Raw genomic sequence first — 20436 nt, forward strand, 5'->3', positions numbered from 1 at the left:
GTGGGATCTATTCTGACTCCATAACTAGGCTGTGAGTGTGCGGCTTTGGATATACCGTTTTTTGGCTGTCTCTGTGCACCTGTACTCACACAAAGTAATTTCATCAGATAGCTTGACTCAACTGCAGAGGCATGTATGAAGATTCCAGAAGAAATTTTATTTTCAAGTTGAATTCATGTAGTTATACACAGTTAGGTGAAAAAAAGTATTTTGATCAATAAATGTGAGACATGAGCCTCATAACATGGCTGACATACTCAGAATGAGGAAGAAGAAGGGTGAAGTTACTTACAGCAGAGCTGGGGAAGCAGACAGGGAGAGAGGGAGGACAAACTTCTAATAGGCAAATCTTATTTCATAGCAACACAACAGCAACAATACAACACAGTACTGTATGATTCCAATGTCGTAAGACTTGAGAGGTTCTGAAAACTCTTAAAGGGAGTTTCAGGGACAGTTTTGATCCAAACTCCCATACTCCTATTATTTAATCTGGTCTTTGCTGCAAAGTGCAATAGGTTGCCTTTATGAAGTAGCGGCTGGCCAGTGAAGCGAGTTGGCAGTAATTGGTTAGTTAGTCTGATTAATAGGAGCAGAATAATGACAGAATCAGCACACAGATGTAAACAGGTGAAGTCTGGAATGTCAAGCAGGCACGACAAGTTAGGAAAGGTCACACAGTCCAGAGAAAAAATTGAAATAGAAAATCAAGGGTCAATCAATCAGAAACCTGGTTCAGGTTTCAGGAATTAAAAGTAAATAAATATATAACATGCCAGGAGCTATAAACAATGCTAGAATTATAATGATCAAGGGAGAGAGTGCACTAATGAGATTTAAATAGAGTACTCCTGAAACCGACCCCTGAGTTTTATGTACTAAAATCTTTATTCAGAAAGCTGTACATGGAATAAGAGCTAAGGCCGGGCAGCAAACACCCCCTCCGTCACATACAGTACAGGCAGTGTGCGTGTTGTCCAACACTCCACCATCTCCTCAATTGTCAGTGCTGCTCAACGATCACAAAAAAGTCAGAATAAACACACCTCCTCGAAATTGTAGCAAAACTTGTTGTATTCTAATATCCAATGACCGGCTATGCTTGCTGAGCGTTATAAGGCTGAACCAAGGCAAGATTGTAAAACTAACTGACCGTAATACAAAAAACTCTAGATATGATCTGTGTAATGTTTTGTAACCCTAGGTTAAAACCTGTTTCCACTAGTCTTTTATGGCAATGGACTTTTTTTCTATCATGTTTTTTCTTGGTATTTTGGCTGGTTTCTTAAGAAAATGGCTGGGAAGGACAAAGGTTTTGTTCTGTGTCTTGGTGATGTAAAAATTAAAATTTGTAATATTCAGCAAAGTTTTCATTAAAATCCTACCTGATTTAAAAAAAGAAAGAAGGAGAGAACAGATGGTATATCGCAGTAATGGAACGTTTGCAGAACACCTGGGTTCTCCTAATTGTATCAAGAAAAGTGTCTTTGACATTTTTCAATGAAGTTGTCTTCTGAATAAATCCATACCATAGTGCTTAAAGTTTAACTATCATTATACTTTTTTTTACTTTCTATAAACACTGGAAATAGCTTCAGATCGGTGGGGATCTATGCCCTGAGACCCCAATAATATCACTCTGAAGTGAGCAGGTCTCGTATTCAGAGCACACACAAAGCCTTGTATGCAGGAGCATAACAATTGCAGCTGCAGATGGTGCCACCATGACCAGGCCCATGCTGAAGGAGGTCCCGTAGACCCCACTGCCTCCTTCAGCTGGCTGGCAGCTGACGTCGGCGTGCTAGACATTGACATCACATGGCAGTCCCATCATGTGTCACCATAGCATTCACGCTGATGTCAGCTGCTGGCCTCTGCTGCTGCTACAGAAGAGGACGCTGCGAGCCGTGGGAGTGGAGAAAGGTGAGTAGAATATTTTTTTTTTCAGGATGGGGGATATGTATACCAGGATGGGGGACATATATGCCAGGATGGGGGACATATATACCAGGATGGAGGATATATATACCAGGATGGAGGACATATATACTAGTATGGAGGACATATATACCAGGATGGGCGACATATATACCAGGATGGGCGACATGTATAGCAGGACCAGGGACATATGTACCAGGATGGGGACATATATAATAGGACTAGATTGTGGCCCGATTCTAACGCATCGGGTATTCTAGAATATGCATGTCCCCGTAGTATATGGACAATGATGATTCCAGAATTCGCGGCAGACTGTGCCCGTCGCTGATTGGTCGAGGCAACCTTTATGACATCATCGTCGCCATGGCAACCATTATGACATCTACGTCGATACTGTGCCCGTCGCTGATTGGTCTAGGCCTGGCGGCCTCGACCAATCAGAGACGCGGGATTTCCATTATGACATCATCGTCGCCATGCTGTTCCCGTCGCTGATTGGTCGAGGCCCAGGCGGCCTCGACCAATCAGACGCGGGATTTCCAGGACAGACAGACAGACAGACAGATGGAAAAACCCTTAGACAATTATATATATAGATGGGGATGTGTATACCAGGATGGGGAACATATATACCAGGATGAGGGACATATATACCAGGATTGGTGACATATATACCAGGATGGGGGACATATATAATAGGATGGAGGACATATATACCAGGATGGAGGACATATATACCAGGATGGGGGACATATACACCAGGATGGGTGACATATATGCCAGGATGGGGGACATATGTACCAGGAAGGGGGACATATATACCAGGATTGGTGACATATATACCAGGATGGGGGACATATATAATAGGATGGAGGACATGTATACCAGGATGGGTGACATATACAGTATACCAGGATGGGTGACATATATGTCAGGATGGGGGACATATATAATAGGATGGAGGACATATATAATAGGATGGAGGACATATATAATAGGATGGAGGACATATATACCAGGATGGGGGACATATATACCAGGATGGGGACATATATAATAGGATGGGGGACATATATACCAGGATGGGGGACATATATACCAGGATGGGGACATATATAATAGGATGGGCGACATATATACCAGGATGGGGGACATATATACCAGGATAGGTGACATATATACCAGGATGTGGGACATATATACCAGGAGCGGGGACATATATACCAGGATGGGGGACATATATACCAGGATGGGGATATATATACCAGGATGGGGATATATACCAGGATGGGGGATATGTATACCAGGATGGCGGACATATATACCATTATGGGGGACATATATACCAGGATGGGGATATATATACCAGGACCAGGATGGGGGACATATATACCAGGATAGGTGACATATATACCAGGATGTGGGACATATATACCAGGAGCGGGGACATATATACCAGGATGGGGGACATATATACCAGGATGGGGATATATATACCAGGATGGGGATATATACCAGGATGGGGGATATGTATACCAGGATGGCGGACATATATACCATTATGGGGGACATATATACCAGGATGGGGATATATATACCAGGACCAGGATGGGGGACATATATACCAGGATGGGGGACATATATACCAGGATGGGGAAATATATACCAGGATGGGGATATATATACCAGGATGGGGATATATATACCAGGATGGGGGATGTGTGTACCAGGATGGGGGACATATATAATAGATGAGGGAAATATATACCATCATGCGGGACATATATACCAGGATGGAGGACATATATACCAGGATGGGGGACATATATACCAGGATGGAGGACATGTATAACTGGAAGGGGCCCAGGATGGACATTAATATATAATGAAGGGGAGGGGCAATACTTGTGTATTTATAGGATTTAGAATGCTACAAGCTCTCACACATCTGACCAACATGAAGAGGGAAGCCCAGTGCAAATTTTGGTGCACATTGGGCCCCATTGGATTCTAGTTATGCCACTGGTTGTAGGGGCTGACTAGGTTGTTTATGGGTTTCTTTAACATACTGCATGATGGACTCATAGACAATATTAAGCCCTCACCCAGCTCTCTCAGTACAAGCAAAAAGTGTGTACTTCAGAGCAGTATTTTGTGTGATCAGTGGAGGTCTAAGGCCTTGGATCCGCACCAATCGGCATGTACTTGCAGTGTCTATAATAATTAAAACAAATTGCATAATGAAAGTTACACTTTAAAATAGCGAAATGTTGTTTTTATAGACTCCGCTTCTTGGTAAGTATAAAATACAATTGTAGCAGGAACATCGTACATTTTTTATTGTCGGGATAATCTTTCTAGTAGACCAAAATGTCATCTATGTAACACATCCAACTTGCTTTCTCATTGCCCCATAAAACAATCCAAAAAAATAGCACAGCATCCAGCAATTCTGCAATCATCCCTTGTATTTCTAAATAAAATCTACTGATAAATTCAACAACATTTCTGTTCAGCATAAAATGTATCATAAGAAAATTAAGTCTTACTTTTCATGCTGCAACTTTTGTCTTGATCCATGATCTCCAAGATCCATGCAAAGAAATCATCCTGTTCCTCAGATGGGAAACTGAGATCTGCAAAAATGGCACGATTATTCATCTATCGACCTTCCAAAAAGTATTTTTGTGACAAGATAATGAAACCTTTTTTTTTTCTATTGGAGAAATTCCTAATATTGTTTGGACTCTAAATATAGAAACACATAGATGCATTTCTTGGACGTTGCTGTAAAAAATGATATTTCGAGAAGAGTAATCATTTTGTCACTTGAACAGCATTATAGGCACATAGAGTTCTGCAGAAAATGAGAACTTTGTATTTTCATTAACAATTTATTTCAGGACAGTATAACCCGATCATGAAGCAACGGCACAGAAATATATAGAAATAGCAAATTTATCTCTTGAAGTTAAATATTTAACTTCCATAAAACTTCAGTAAATATTTATAAATGATAATAAACTTGATGGATTTTTGCTGGCATAGACAAATGCTTTAATTTTCTGGCTGTAAATAGTTTTGGAAGACATATGCACTGAAATAAATACATGGGAATAGATACACTGAACATTATATACGAGGAAATTGCGTAATCCCAATCCCTGGTCCAGGTCAGTGTTCTCTGGCTGTGGATAGAAGCAGCACAAATTTTCTGAGCCCCCAATGCCGTGACCATGAATGGCAGCGCTTCCCAGGACTCACGTTCAAAGATGATATTTCATATATTTTTATTTGATAAGTTAAAGTAGAGGAGATACAACGCATTTCGGATACAGTATATACAGTACAGACCAAAACTTTGGACACACCTTCTCATTTAAAGATTTTTCTGTATTTTCATGACTATGAAATTTGTACATTCACACTGAAGGCATCAAAACTATGAATTAACACATGTGGAATTATATACTTAACAAAAAAGTGTGAAACAACTGAAATTATATCTTATATTCTAAGTTCTTCAAAGTAGCCACCTTTTGCTTTGATGACTGCTTTGCACACTCTTGGCATTCTCTTGATGAGCTTGAAGAGGTAGTCACCGGGAATGGTTTTTTCACTTCACTGGTGTGCCCTGTCAGGTTTAATCAGTGGGATTTCTTGCCTTATAAATGGGGTTGGGACCATCAGTGCAGAAGTCTGGTGGATACACAGCTGATAGTCCTACTGAATAGACTGTTAGAATTTGTATTATGGCAAGAAAAAAGCAGCTAAGTAAAGAAAAACGAGTGGCCATCATTACGTTAAGAAATGAAGGTCAGTCAGTCTGAAAAATTGGGCAAACTTTGAAAGTGTCCCCAAGTGCAGTGGCAAAAACCATCAAGCGCTACAAAGAAACTGGCTCACATGAGGACTGCCCCAGGAAACGAAGACCAAGAGTCACCTCTGCTTCTGAGGATAAGTTTATCCGCGTCACCAGCCTCAGAAATCGCAGGTTAACAGCAGCTCAGATTAGAGACCAGGTCAATGCCACACAGAGTTCTAGCAGCAGACACATCTCTACAACAACTGTTAGGAGGAGACTTTGTGCAGCAGGCCTTCATGGTAAAATAGCTGCTAGGAAACCACTGCTAGGGACAGGCAACAAGGAGAAGACACTTCTTTGGGCTAAAGAATACATGGAAAGGACATTAGACCAGTGTAAATCTGTGCTTTGGTCTGATGAGTCCAAATTTGAGATCTTTGGTTCCAACCACCGTGTCTTTATGCGACGCAGAAAAAGTGAACGGATGGACTCTACATTCCTGGTTCCCACCGTGAAGCATGGAGGAGGAGGTGTGATGGTGTGGGGATGCTTTGCTGGTGACATTGTTGGGGATTTATTCAAAATTGAAGGCATACTGAACCAGCATGGCTACCACAGCATCTTGCAGCGGCATGCTATTCAATCCGGTTTGCGTTTAGTTGAACCATCATTTATTTTTCAACAGGATGACCCCAAACACACCTCCAGGCTATTTAAGTGCTATTTGACCAAGAAGGAGAGTGATGGGGTGCTATGCCAGATGACCTGGCCTCCACAGTCACCAGACCTGAACCCAATCGAGATGGTTTGGGGTGAGCTGGACTGCAGAGTGAAGGCAAAAGGGCCAACAAGTGCTAAGCATCTCTGGGAACTCCTTCAAGATTGTTGGAAGACCATTCCCGGTGACTACCTCTTGAAGCTCATCAAGAGAATGTGTGAATGTACAATTTTCATAGTCATGAAAATACAAAAAAATCTTTAAATGAGAAGGTGTGTCCAAACTTTTGGTCTGTACTGTATATTGAATATATTGAATTTTATACTAGTAGGATTTGTACTGTGTTTTTATGATGCCTGAAGAAGGATATATACTGTATCCGAAACGCGTTGTATCTCCTCTATTTTAACTTATCAAATAAAAAAATATGAAATATCATCTTCGGATGTGAGTCTGCCATTCATGGGCTGGATGTGCTTTTCTTGATCTACTCATCCTGTGTGAGCTTGTCTTTGTCTCTTTCACTTGGATCCACCCAAGGCAAGCTGCAAGCCCTGTCTACTGAAAAGTATCCCAGAGGGATCTTTGAGGATACAGAATCTAAAGCCATATTAGTCTTCTATCAGGTGAGTGCATAAAACTGTGCACCCTTTAAAGACTATAATATTGTGTTTGCGCACTTAAGGCGCCGCGATTTGTCTGTTCTTATCTCCCAAACAGGGTTTTTTGTCCAATGTCGTGACGTCATTGATGTGGCGGTGGCACAGAGGGGACGCTTTTCTCGCCTGGCTAATTCTAATGTGCGCTTCAGGTCCAGCAGCATAAGGACATTTGTGCAGGTACTGTTTATGACCAGACTGTGGACCTGGGTTGCGCCAAGTGATCTGCTCTTCTCTACTGCACATGTCGTCATTTTTTCAGCCAATCTACGGTACTTAAAAAATCTTCCAGCCATCAGTTATAGGAAATACAACTGAAATTCCTTCTCCTGCAACAATCTGATTGTGAAACATTCCAAATATAAATATAAAACATTCCAACATCTCCTAGCAACAGGAAAAAGGAAAGTTTGGAAAAGGCCACCTGAAGGAGTCTGACTGGTGGTAAACTTAAGGCAACGTCCATATATTTAAAATCGGAAATGCATTTTAGTTGAAGCAATCTCTTTGTCAGGTTAAACGCAAATGTGTCCATGTATAAAATTACAAATTGGTTTTCAGGCACAAAACAAATAACATAATATGAAATATAAAAACCCAATCGGGTAAACATGCAAATTACTAGATAATCGTCAATGTTTTCTAGCAGACTAACAATGTCCCAATCTTATAATGTCCGTTCACAGAGTCAACTACTTTGGAAACTTCACACAAGAAGACAATTTTTAAAATAATTCTACTCATTTAGAGGCATACGGCAGGAGTAAATGAGCAACTACACGAGGCTACTGCAGCAAAGCTGTGTTATACTCTTAGGCCGGGGTCACACTAGAGAGGAATATGGACGAGGGAGAGGCGCAAAAACTACGCATTGCACTCGGACCAGTGATTCTCTATGGGGCAGCTCCCATCAGCGGTATATTTCTCTGCCATATTTTATGGGCTGAGAAAATCACAGCATGCTGCGTTTGTCAGTGTATTCCTCCAAAAATCCAACAATGAAAGTCTATGGGGGCGAGAAAAATATGGATTCCACACGGACCATCAGTGTGACTTGTGAGAAATAAGCAGCGGTGTTCTACAGAAAAGCCGGAAATTCAGTGCAGTGCACAGTAAAATCACACTGACAGGTTACAATAGAATAGATAGAGTAAATGTGTACACATAGAATAGGTATACACTCACCGGCCACTTTATTAGGTACACCATGCTAGTAACGGGTTGGACCCCCTTTTGCCTTCAGAACTGCCTCAATTCTTCATGGCATAGATTCAACAAGGTGCTGGAAGCATTCCTCAGAGATTTTGGTCCATATTGACATGATGGCATCACACAGTTGCCGCAGATTTGTCGGCTGCACATCCCAAAGATGCTCCATACAAGGCAGGATGGATCCATGCTTTCATGTTGTTTACGCCAAATTCTGACCCTACCATCCGAATGTCGCAGCAGAAATCGAGACTCATCAGACCAAGCAACGTTTTTCCAATCTTCTACTGTCCAATTTCGATGAGCTTGTACAAATTGTAGCCTCAGTTTCCTGTTCTTAGCTGAAAGGAGTGGTACCCGGTGTGGTCTTCTGCTGCTGTAGCCCATCTGCCTCAAAGTTCGACGCACTGTGCGTTCAGAGATGCTCTTAGGCCTACCTTGGTTGTAACGGGTGGTGATTTGAGTCACTGTTGCCTTTCTATCAGCTCGAACCAGTCTGTCCATTCTCCTCTGACCTCTGGCATCAACAAGGCATTTCTGCCCACAGAACTGCCGCTCACTGGATTTTTTTTCTTTTTTGGACCATTCTCTGTAAACCCTAGAGATGGTTGTGCGTGAAAATCCCAGTAGATCAGCAGTTTCTGAAATACTCAGACCAGCCCTTCTGGCACCAACAACCATGCCACGTTCAAAGGCACTCAAATCACCTTTCTTCCCCATACTGATGCTCGGTTTGAACTGCAGGAGATTGTCTTGACCATGTCTACATGCCTAAATGCACTGAGTTGCCGCCATGTGATTGGCTGATTAGAAATTAAGTGTTAACAAGAAGTTGGACAGGTGTACCTAATAAAGTGGCCAGTGAGTGTATATATATATATATATTTATATATATATATATATATATATATATATATATATATATATATATATAAATATGTATGTCAGTGAGACACATATATATATGCTTATATTTAATTCAGCGCTAGATAGCAGAAAAGCCGGTAATTCAGTGCGGTGTACAGTAAAATCACACTGATAGGTTACAATAGAATAGATAGAATAAATGTGTACACATAGAATAGGTATATATATATATATATATATATATATATATATATATATATATAAATATATATGTCAGTGAGACACATATATATATATTTATATTTAACTAGCTATTGAACCCGTTCTATGCCCGGGTGGCGAGCATTTATATTGGTATATGGTCTCCATCCTGGTATGTGCTGCTCCCATCTTGCTCTCCCATCCTGTTATGTGCTGCTCCATCCTGCGCCCCCATCCTGTCATGTGCTGCTCCACCGTGTCATGTGCTGCTCAATCCTGCATCCCCATCCTGTCATGTGCTGCTCCACCGTGTCATGTGCTGCTCCATCCTGCATCCCCATCCTGTCATGTGCTCCCATCCTGCGCCCCCATCCTATCACGTGCTGCTCCATCCTGCGCCCCCATCAGTGCGGGCGGCTGTGCTGAGTGCGGGCGGCTGTGCTGAGTGCGGGCGGCTGTATGTGGCTGTGCTGAGTGCGGGCGGCTGTATGTGGCGCAGCTGTGCGTGGCTGTGCTGGGTGCGGGTGGCTGTGGGTGGCTGTGCGTGGCTGGGCTGGGTGCGGCAGCTGTGGACGGCTGTGCTGGGTGCAGTGGCTGTGCTGGGTGCAGCGGCTGTGCGTGGCTGTAGGCGGCTGTGCGTGGCTGTGGGCGGCTTTGCTGGGTGCGGCGGCTGTGCTTGGTGCGGCCGCTGTGCTGGGTGCGGCGGCTGTGCTGGGTGCGGTGGCTGTGGTGGGTGCGGCGGCTGTGGGTGGCTGTGCTGGGTGCGGCGGCTGTGGATGGCTGTGCTGGGTGCGGTGGCTGTGCGTGGCTGTAGGCGGCTGTGCATGGCTGTGGGCGGCTGTGCGTGGCTGTGGGCAGCTGTGCGTGGCTGTGCGTGGCTGTGCGTGGCGGCTGTGCTGGGTGCGGCAGCTGTGCTGGGTGCGGCGGCTGTGCGTGGCTGTGCTGGGTGCGGTGGCTGTGCTGGGTGCAGTGGCTGTGGTGGGTGCGGCGGCTGTGGGTGGCCGTGCTGCGTGCGGCGGCTGTGGACGGCTGTGCTGGGTGCGGCGGCTGTGCGTGGCTGTAGGCGGCTGTGCGTGGCTGTAGGCGGCTGTGCGTGGCTGTGGGCGACTGTGCGTGGCTGTGCTGGGTGCGGCTGCTGTGCTTGGTGCGGCGGCTGTGCGTGGCTGTGCTGGGTGCAGTGGCTGTGGGTGGCTGTGCTGGGCGCGGCGGCTGTGGACGGCTGTGCTGGGTGCGGTGGCTGTGCTGGGTGCAGCGGTTGTGCATGGCTGTAGGCGGCTGTGCGTGGCTGTGGGCGGCTGTGCGTGGCTGTGGGCGGCTGTGCGTGGCTGTGCTGGGTGCGGTGGCTGTGCTGGGTGCGGCGGCTGTGCTGGGTGCGGTGGCTGTGGTGGGTGCGGCGGCTGTGGGTGGCTGTGCTGGGTGCGGCGGCTGTGGATGGCTGTGCTGGGTGCGGTGGCTGTGCTGGGTGCAGCGGCTGTGCGTGGCTGTAGGCGGCTGTGCGTGGCTGTGGGTGGCTGTGGGCGGCTGTGCGTGGCTGTGGGTGGCTGTGCGTGGCTGTGCTGGGTGTGGCGGCTGTGCTGGATGCGGTGGCTGTGGTGGGTGCGGCGGCTGTGGGTGGCTGTGCTGGGTGCGGCGGCTGTGGACAGCTGTGCTGGGTGCGGTGGCTGTGCTGGGTGCAGCGGCTGTACGTGGCTGTGGGTGGCTGTGGGCGGCTGTGAGTGGCTGTGGGCGGCTGTGCTGGGTGCGGCGGCTGTGCTGGGTGCGGCAGCTGTGCGTGGCTGTGCTGGGTGCGGTGGCTGTGGTGGGTGCGGCGGCTGTGGGTGGCTGTGCTGGGTGCGGCGGCTGTGGACGGCTGTGCTGGGTGCGGTGGCTGTGCTGGGTGCAGCAGCTGTGCGTGGCTGTAGGCGGCTGTGCGTGGCTGTGGGCGGCTGTGCGTGGCTGTGGGCGGCTGTGCGTGGCTGTGCTGGGTGCGGTGGCTGTGCTGGGTGCGGCGGCTGTGCGTGGCTGTGCTGGGTGCGGTGGCTGTGGTGGGTGCGGCGGCTGTGGGTGGCTGTGCTGGGTGCGGCGGCTGTGGATGGCTGTGCTGGGTGCGGTGGCTGTGCTGGGTGCGGCGGCTGTCGCCACCTGATTCATTTCCGCCGCCATTTTCTTGGTCCTGCTCCCGGAATCGGCGCCTGCGCAGTCCGCGCTTTCCGGCACCATTTTCTTGAAGACACACTGCAATGTGTCTTCAAGAAAATGGCGCCGGAAAGCGCAGACTGCGCAGGCTCCGATTCCGGGAGCAGGACCAAGAAAATGGCGGCGTAAATGAATCAGGTGGTGTAAGTAACAAATAGCTGTGGCATGAAGTGCCACAGCCTCATGGCACAGCAATTTGTTACTTGCGCTACCTCATTCATTTCCGGCGCCATTTTCTGTGTCCTCCTGGTGCCGGAATCGGCGCCTGCGCAGTCCGCGCTTTCCGGCGCCATTTTCTTGAAGACACACTGCAATGTGTCTTCAATAAAATGGCGCCGGAAAGCGCGGACTGCGCAGGCGCTGATTCCGGGAGCAGGGGGACATTCATGGCCCGGAATTGCGTCGGTGGAACGGGACAGGTAAGTATACTCACCCTCCGCCTCCTGGCTCGTCCCTGCTTCTCCGTTGGAGATCGCGGTGTGCGTTCAGCGCTTACGCATACCGCGATCTCCTGGGAGCGTCGCTCTGTGGGGTCCAGACTGCGCCGGCGCTTGCGCTTGCGCAGTCTATAAAGGCTTCGGACAGAGTGACGCTCCCAGCGTTATATTATAGATTCAGCGCTAGATAGCAGAAAAGCCGGTAATTCAATTGCCGGCTTTTGCTCTCTCCTTATCAAACCCGACAGGATATGAGACTTGGGCATTGTTTCGGGGAGCTTGCTGATTAGCACTTCATTCATCATCTCAGTCCATACAATCGTGCCTTCTGGGTATCAGGACGATGCACCACAACTAACAGATGAGTACTGATGCTGGTGGATATGCTTTCAAGGGATGATTGTGTCCTATATTATTAGTACTGACAGCTAAAGGGTTCCTTTATGTCGGTATATGATTTGCACTGCACCATGCACTTTAAATCTTGTGGTATTTATTAATTAAGTCACATTTTTGGGGAATATTGTATGGTTTGGATAATATTATAATTATTACATCCTGCTGGGTATGATTTGGAATGTTTGCTGATTAGCGCTTTGTTCATTTTTTGATTCCATAAAAGTGTGTCTTCTGGGTGTTAGGATGAAACACCACAATTAATTTAGGAGTACTAATACGGATGTTTACTTCCTCTATGCTGGGAAGGATGTGGGTGTCTTATACTATAAGTACAGATGTTGAAAGGACTCCATTATGTTGATGTAGGAGACGATAAACATTTTTCCACGCACCTTTATATTGTGGTATTTATTAATTAATTTCCATATCCTGGGAACACTGTATGGAACTACTGGGACAATATTAGATTTATTACATCCTGGCTATCCAGACAATATCAGGTTTATTGCATTTTGTCTATTTGTATTCTAACCTATTGTCTCGGGGTATTTTTTGTCTCATCTATGCTTAGTACATCACTTGTCTATGTTGATAAAAACTTTTGCCTTACATTACATCTGTGATATTTGAGACATTTTTTTCTTCACTATTTTTTTTTCTTTCTTTCTTTCTTTATTTCATTTGGTTGCTTTTCTGGGAACCAGGGTGTATTAAGACATTTTCTGCATTCTCTATCTCCATTGTAGGGAATTTTGAGGGACCCTAGGGTCAGTCGACGCTGAGTGGGGGCGCCTACTGTTTCAAATTAGGGTGCGTACCTCCACTGCCAGGTAGTTGTTTCCCGATAGGGACCTCCTAAGCTGTACCAGGACTCCTGCATTGTAGGGACCTCCAGGGATTTTTGAGGGTGAGCCGACAAGGAGTGGGGGCGCCTATCGCAGTAAATTAGGGTGCCTACCCCCACTGTTAGGCAGTTTGGAATATAGTGACCCCCTAGGGCCCAATAGGTACATACCTTGTGGTTTTTATATTGTTGTATTATTGATGATGAAAATAGATCTTTTTACTTAGTTGTAATAAAAGTTATATTTTAGGGAGCCTTGTTTTCTTAGGTTTTCTCTTACATACAGTAAACCATTTCATATCCCTTATTTTTTTACATATTCCTCACTAATAATGTTAGTAGTTTCTATGTGCAATATTTGGGAGCTCTAGGTGTTAAAATAAAAGGGTTAAATCATGGAAAGAACTGGCGTGGGCTCCCGCGCAATTTTCTCTGCCAGAGAGGGAAAGCAAGTGACTGAGGGCAGATATTAATAGCCTAGAGAGGGACCATGGTTATAGGACCCCCCCTGGCTAAAAACATCTGCCCCCAGCCACCCCAGAAAAGGCACATCTGTAAGATGCGCCAATTCTGGCACTTAGCCTCTGTCTTCCCACTGCCCTGTATCAGTGGGATATGGGGTAATAAGGGGTTAATGTCACCTTGCTAATGTAAAGTGACATTAAGCCTGGTTAATAATGGAGAGATGTCAATAAGACACCTATCCATTATTAATCCAATAGTAATAAATGGTTAAAAATACACACACATTATGAATAAAGTATTTTAATGAAATAAACACATGGGGTTTTAATATCTTTATTGCATGCTCAATCCAACTGACAACCCTCGTTCTTCTGAAAAAAAGGAAAATAAAAAAACAACAATATCCCATATCTGTCTGCCGTACAGTCATGTCCCACGATGTAAATCCATCTGAAGGGGTTACATAAATTTACAACCAGGAGCCTGCTAATGCAGTCGCCCCTGGCTGTAAAAACTGGGGAATGGATGGAGGGCAGCTTCAATGACTTGCGGTGCTGCGCCCCCTGGTGGCATAAACTCATATGAACTCTAGCGTGGAAATTTTTCTGAAAATTTTCTCATATATATATATAGACTGTATATATATTTTCACAAATATTTGAGCCCATGGATCATTCTATGTCCATTTTGCAAGCCGGCGAGAAAATCTCGCCATACAGATGCCATACGGATGCCATATACACGGATAATTTTTGGAGAAAAAAAATCGCATCCTCGCATTGAATAAGGATCACTGTTCAGAGGACGTTTCTCGGCCGTAAAAAAACGGACCGTATTTTTATACGTTAGGTCTGACCCCGGCCTTAGTCTATGTTCACACCATACTAATTTGCTGTGGTTTTATTTTTCTGCAGCCAAAATCTCATCTCAAGGCAGTAAAAATGCTGCAGCCAAAAAGCATTTTTTGTATTTCTTCTAATTGCGTTTTTTGCTCTTTTTATCAGGATCCCAAACTTAAGTTTAGCTTCCACCATACAACCATCAACAATGCAAGGTGTTAGGCCACCGATGCATCTTCATCGTGGCTTGTCCTGATGAAGACGTTTTATACTTTGAAACGCATTGACGAATAAAACCACCTGAAATTGGATCTGCAGCTTTCATTTTTTCTCTACGCCAGCTCAGATTAACCCATTTGTTTCTCCAGTTCTATGCATTTATCTCCTCGTGGGTCTGCCGCAGCACCATAAGTGGTTGTCTACACACAACCCATCGTGGTCCTACTATATTGTTCCACAGATAAGACACCATCTGTGCTTTGTCTCCTCTCCAGTTTCTCTCTCTCTTAGTCCACAAATGCAAGACGTATGTGACACCATAAAACATTTTTTTGGAAAAAGAGCAATTTATTTAGTGGAAAAATATTTTTATGTCTGAAAAAATAGTGACTCTTCTGAACAATAAACTGGATTCAAGTACGAAGCGCAGCCAGAAACGAAGGTTGCATGAGTGCATGACAAACTACGAAATTGTCAACATATAAACATCAGGAGAAGATGACTTGGTCAGGCATTTTTTACTGTAACACATAATACTAAGTTAATTATCACTAATTTGATTAAACTGTACTTGAAGTCAGGAGTAGAGATGCCAAACGGTCTGACAAACGTACACAATCCCCATTAGATTCAATGGAAGGCAAAACCAAATGTATACACAACACCTTGCCACTGTCACCCCCCCCCCAGGCGTTATAAACTAAAAGAGCCACCTTGTGCAGCAGTAATGCTGCAGTCTAACAAGGTGGCTCTTTTAGTTTTTGATTAAGTTATTACCGCAATAAAACGTTTTAAAAATTGGCCAAACGTACCAGCGATTGTACCGGGAGGCGGTCCGAAGCGTCCTCTATGAATCTTCAAACTGCCGTCACTCTTCTCTTCAGGGCCGATGGTACCCGCCCCCTTCGCGTTGTTGCTTCAAATCCGGCGCCTGCGCTGTGCGTGCCTGCCTGGGGCCTGCGCAGTCTTCTTTGGACGTCATCACTCACACGCAGGGTGCCTGACTGCGTCTGTGCGGGCAGTGCGGCCGCCCTGTTACTGAATCCCCGCCCCGCACTGTGTTATTCATTATGCACACTGCGGGGCTGGCATTCCTGGGCATGCGCACTGCACTGCGCTGTTCAGGCCCTCCCCCAGCTCGGACGTTCTCCCTTGTCTGACGTTCCCCCTGCTCCCCCGCCTTCCGGCATTATTTTCGGCTGCCAGATTCCAAAATCTGGTGAGGATTAGTGTATATGGCGGCAAGCTGCTGTGTGCTTTGTCTCTCTCTATGTGTTTGTATGTTTTAATGCAAATGCATATTTACACCAGCAGCAATGAAAATTTGGTACTTGTGTGGGTGGCCATAAATTACAAAGCACTGATGATCAATACTGTTTTTTGGGGGAGCATTATAGGTTTACATTGCGTTCGGGCAATACGTTTTGCGAATATAGCTAGCGTATTGCACCAGCGCAATGTCTTTAGCGGGATTGCTTTTGCCGATCCTGCTATCGCAGATCCACAATCTGCGCTAGCGAGGAACGGAGCTGGGACGCTGAAAGCAGCATCTGAGGTCCGACTGAAAATAACGGCACATCGCAAGGGCGTGCCTAAAAAATGGCATGCGCTAGCGATGCGATCCAGATCCTAAACACATTGCCGTCAATGGGTGCGCTAACGGACCCGTTGCATGGCGTAACTTGCGACAATCACGCCATGCAGCGTACTCCTTTAGCGTTAACCCATTAACGCTTAGTGAACCTATTCGTAACGCACTGAACATCACTAAAGGAGGAGGGGTCTGCATTATACCACATCAAAGAACAATAAACGTTGAGGGGTGACCATTATTACACCGTACTGCAGATCAATGCACGGTCAGGGGTCTGCATTATTATACCGCACTGATCATCAATAAACGGTGAGGGGGGATCATTATTATTCCGCACTATAGATCTATAAACAGTCATGGTGGAGCATTGAGTGGAGCACTTAAATACGTGGCACTGAAATACGTGGCACTGAAATACGTGGCACGTGGCAATGAAATACGTGTCACTGAAATACGTGGCACGTGGCAATGAAATACGTGGTACGTGGCACTGAAATACGTGGCAATGAAATGCGTGGTACGTGGCACTGAAATACGTGGCACTGAAATACGTTGCACATGGCACTGAAATACGTGGTACGTGGCACTGAAATACGTGACACGTGGCACTGAAATACGTGGCACTGAAATACGTTGCACTGAAATACGTGGCACGTGGCACTGAAATACGTGACACGTGGCACTGAAATACGTGGCACGTGGCACTGAAATACGTGGCACGTGGCACTGAAATACGTTGCACTGAAATACGTGGCACGTGGCACTGAAATACGTGGCACGTGGCACTGAAATACGTGACACGTGGCACTGAAATACGTTGCACTGAAATACGTGGCACGTGGCACTGAAATACGTGGCACGTGGCACTGAAATACGTGGCACTGAAATACGTGACACATGGCACTGAAATACGTGACACGTGGCACTGAAATACGTGGCACTGAAATACGTTGCACTGAAATACGTGGCACGTGGCACTGAAATACGTGACACGTGGCACTGAAATACGTGGCACTGAAATACGTGACACGTGGCACTGAAATACGTGGCACTGAAATACGTGGCACTGAAATACGTGGCACGTGGCACTGAAATACGTGGCACTGAAGTACGTGACACGTGGCACTGAAATACGTGGCACTGAAATACGTGGCACTGAAATACGTGGCACGTGGCACTGAAATACGTGGCACGTGGCACTGAAGTACGTGACACGTGGCACTGAAATACGTGGCACTGAAATACGTGACACGTGGCACTGAAATACGTGACACGTGGCACTGAAATACGTTGCACTGAAATACGTGGCCCGGCGTCTCTATTTACGGCACTACAGGTGCGGGTGAACTTTCCCACGCTGTAGTGCCGTAAAGCGAGAGTACCGGGGTCAATGACCGCAGGTAAACTCTCGCGCATGTACAGTAAGACACCGACAGGTGCTGGAGCACCTGTCAGTGTGTTGCTGCAGCCGTGGAGAGCAGACACATCTCCGGATGTGTCTGTTCTCCATGGCAGATCGACGTGGGACCCTCGTTGGATTTCTGCGGACAGGGCCAGGGAGTATTAATTTTTTTTTTTTTAATTTCTGTTGCAGGTCGAGGGTCTTCAAATGGATTAAGCGTAAAATAAAGTACTTGTCAAAAAGTGTGTGTTTTTATTTCATTAAAATATTTTTTCCAGTATTTCAGTGCCACGTATTTCAGTGCCACGTATTTCAGTGCCACGTGTCACGTATTTCAGTGCCACGTGCCACGTATTTCAGTGCCACGTGCCACGTATTTCAGTGCCACGTATTTCAGTGCCACGTATTTCAGTGCCACGTATTTCAGTTCCACGTGCCACGTATTTCAGTGCCACGTATTTCAGTGCCACGTGCCACGTATTTCAGTGCCACGTGTCACGTATTTCAGTGCCACGTATTTCAGTGCCACGTGTCACGTATTTCAGTGCCACGTGCCACGTATTTCAGTGCAACGTATTTCAGTGCCACGTATTTCAGTGCCACATGTCACGTATTTCAGTGCCATGTACCACGTATTTCAGTGCCATGTGCAACGTATTTCAGTGCCACGTATTTCAGTGCCACGTACCACGTATTTCATTGCCACGTATTTCAGTGCCACGTACCACGTATTTCATTGCCACGTGCCACGTATTTCAGTGACACGTATTTCATTGCCACGTGCCACGTATTTCAGTGCCACGTATTTCAGTGCCACGTATTTAAGTGCTCCACTCAATGCTCCACCATGACTGTTTATAGATCTATAGTGCGGAATAATAATGATCCCCCCTCACCGTTTATTGATGATCAGTGCGGTATAATAATGCAGACCCCTGACCGTGCATTGATCTGCAGTACGGTGTAATAATGGTCACCCCTCAACGTTTATTGTTCTTTGATGTGGTATAATGCAGACCCCTCCTCCTTTAGTGATGTTCAGTGCGTTACGAATAGGTTCACTAAGCGTTAATGGGTTAACGCTAAAGGAGTACGCTGCATGGCGTGATTGTCGCAAGTTACGCCATGCAACGGGTCCGTTAGCGCACCCATTGACGGCAATGTGTTTAGGATCTGGATCGCATCGCTAGCGCATGCCATTTTTTAGGCACGCCCTTGCGATGTGCCGTTATTTTCAGTCGGACCTCAGATGCTGCTTTCAGCGTCCCAGCTCCGTTCCTCGCTAGCGCAGATTGTGGATCTGCGATAGCGGGATCGGCAAAAGCAATCCCGCTAAAGACATTGCGCTGGTGCAATACGCTAGCTATATTCGCAAAACGTATTGCCCGAACGCAATGTAAACCTATAATGCTCCCCCAAAAAACAGTATTGATCATCAGTGCTTTGTAATTTATGGCCACCCACACAAGTACCAAATTTTCATTGCTGCTGGTGTAAATATGCATTTGCATTAAAACATACAAACACATAGAGAGAGACAAAGCACACAGCAGCTTGCCGCCATATACACTAATCCTCACCAGATTTTGGAATCTGGCAGCCGAAAATAATGCCGGAAGGCGGGGGAGCAGGGGGAACGTCAGACAAGGGAGAACGTCCGAGCTGGGGGAGGGCCTGAACAGCGCAGTGCAGTGCGCATGCCCAGGAATGCCAGCCCCGCAGTGTGCATAATGAATAACACAGTGCGGGGCGGGGATTCAGTAACAGGGCGGCCGCACTGCCCGCACAGACGCAGTCAGGCACCCTGCGTGTGAGTGATGACGTCCAAAGAAGACTGCGCAGGCCCCAGGCAGGCACGCACAGCGCAGGCGCCGGATTTGAAGCAACAACGCGAAGGGGGCGGGTACCATCGGCCCTGAAGAGAAGAGTGACGGCAGTTTGAAGATTCATAGAGGACGCTTCGGACCGCCTCCCGGTACAATCGCTGGTACGTTTGGCCAATTTTTAAAACGTTTTATTGCGGTAATAACTTAATCAAAAACTAAAAGAGCCACCTTGTTAGACTGCAGCATTACTGCTGCACAAGGTGGCTCTTTTAGTTTATAACGCCTGGGGGGGGTGACAGTGGCCCTTTAAGGGGTGTCAAAAAGCTTTCCAAACAGCTAAAATTAGGGGCAGAGACCATGAAAAGTGGCATCAATTGACCCTCAGTAGAAATTTGTAAATTGCATGGCAGCAGTCAGCCATTGGCCATACATAAGTTATCACAGTCCGGCCCAGCATTTACAGCTTGGAATTGAAGTTTCAATGAGGACCTGGTGGTTAAGGGAGGGGTGTAAGCCTTCTTAGCTGGGATACCTCATGTAACACATCCATTTTTTTTTTAAATACAGCCACACTCAGATAGCACAAACATCAGTTTTATAGAACATAAGAATAGTTACTTAGGTAGTTGACTGATCGATTGACCCACAACAGAACCTGTTATAATGGCACAGAAGCAGTCAGCCATGGGCCATTCATTGGGTATCAGGCTCTGGCCCAGCATTTACAGCTTAGAGTTGAAGTTGAGAACCTGGTGGTTAATAAGGCTAGGTTCACATTGCGTTAGGGCAATCCTTTTAGCGCTAGCGCTTGTGGATTGCGCTTAACGCAATGTTTT

At 46.1% G+C, this 20436-nt stretch overlaps 1 protein-coding gene across 1 annotated transcript in view; it reads right to left on the reverse strand.

Annotated features, from left to right (window-relative positions):
• FRMPD3 (FERM and PDZ domain containing 3) overlaps positions 1 to 20436 on the reverse strand; it is a 371292-nt gene that overhangs the window by 248197 nt on the left and 102659 nt on the right. Inside the window, exon 2 of the mRNA XM_077283386.1 lies at positions 4491 to 4577. The gene's annotated coding sequence lies outside the window, so the exon portion shown is untranslated. The remainder of the gene's footprint in view (positions 1 to 4490; positions 4578 to 20436) is intronic.

Source organism: Ranitomeya variabilis, chromosome 2 (assembly GCF_051348905.1).
Source record: "Ranitomeya variabilis isolate aRanVar5 chromosome 2, aRanVar5.hap1, whole genome shotgun sequence".
In the NCBI taxonomy this organism is placed as follows: domain Eukaryota; kingdom Metazoa; phylum Chordata; class Amphibia; order Anura; family Dendrobatidae; genus Ranitomeya; species Ranitomeya variabilis.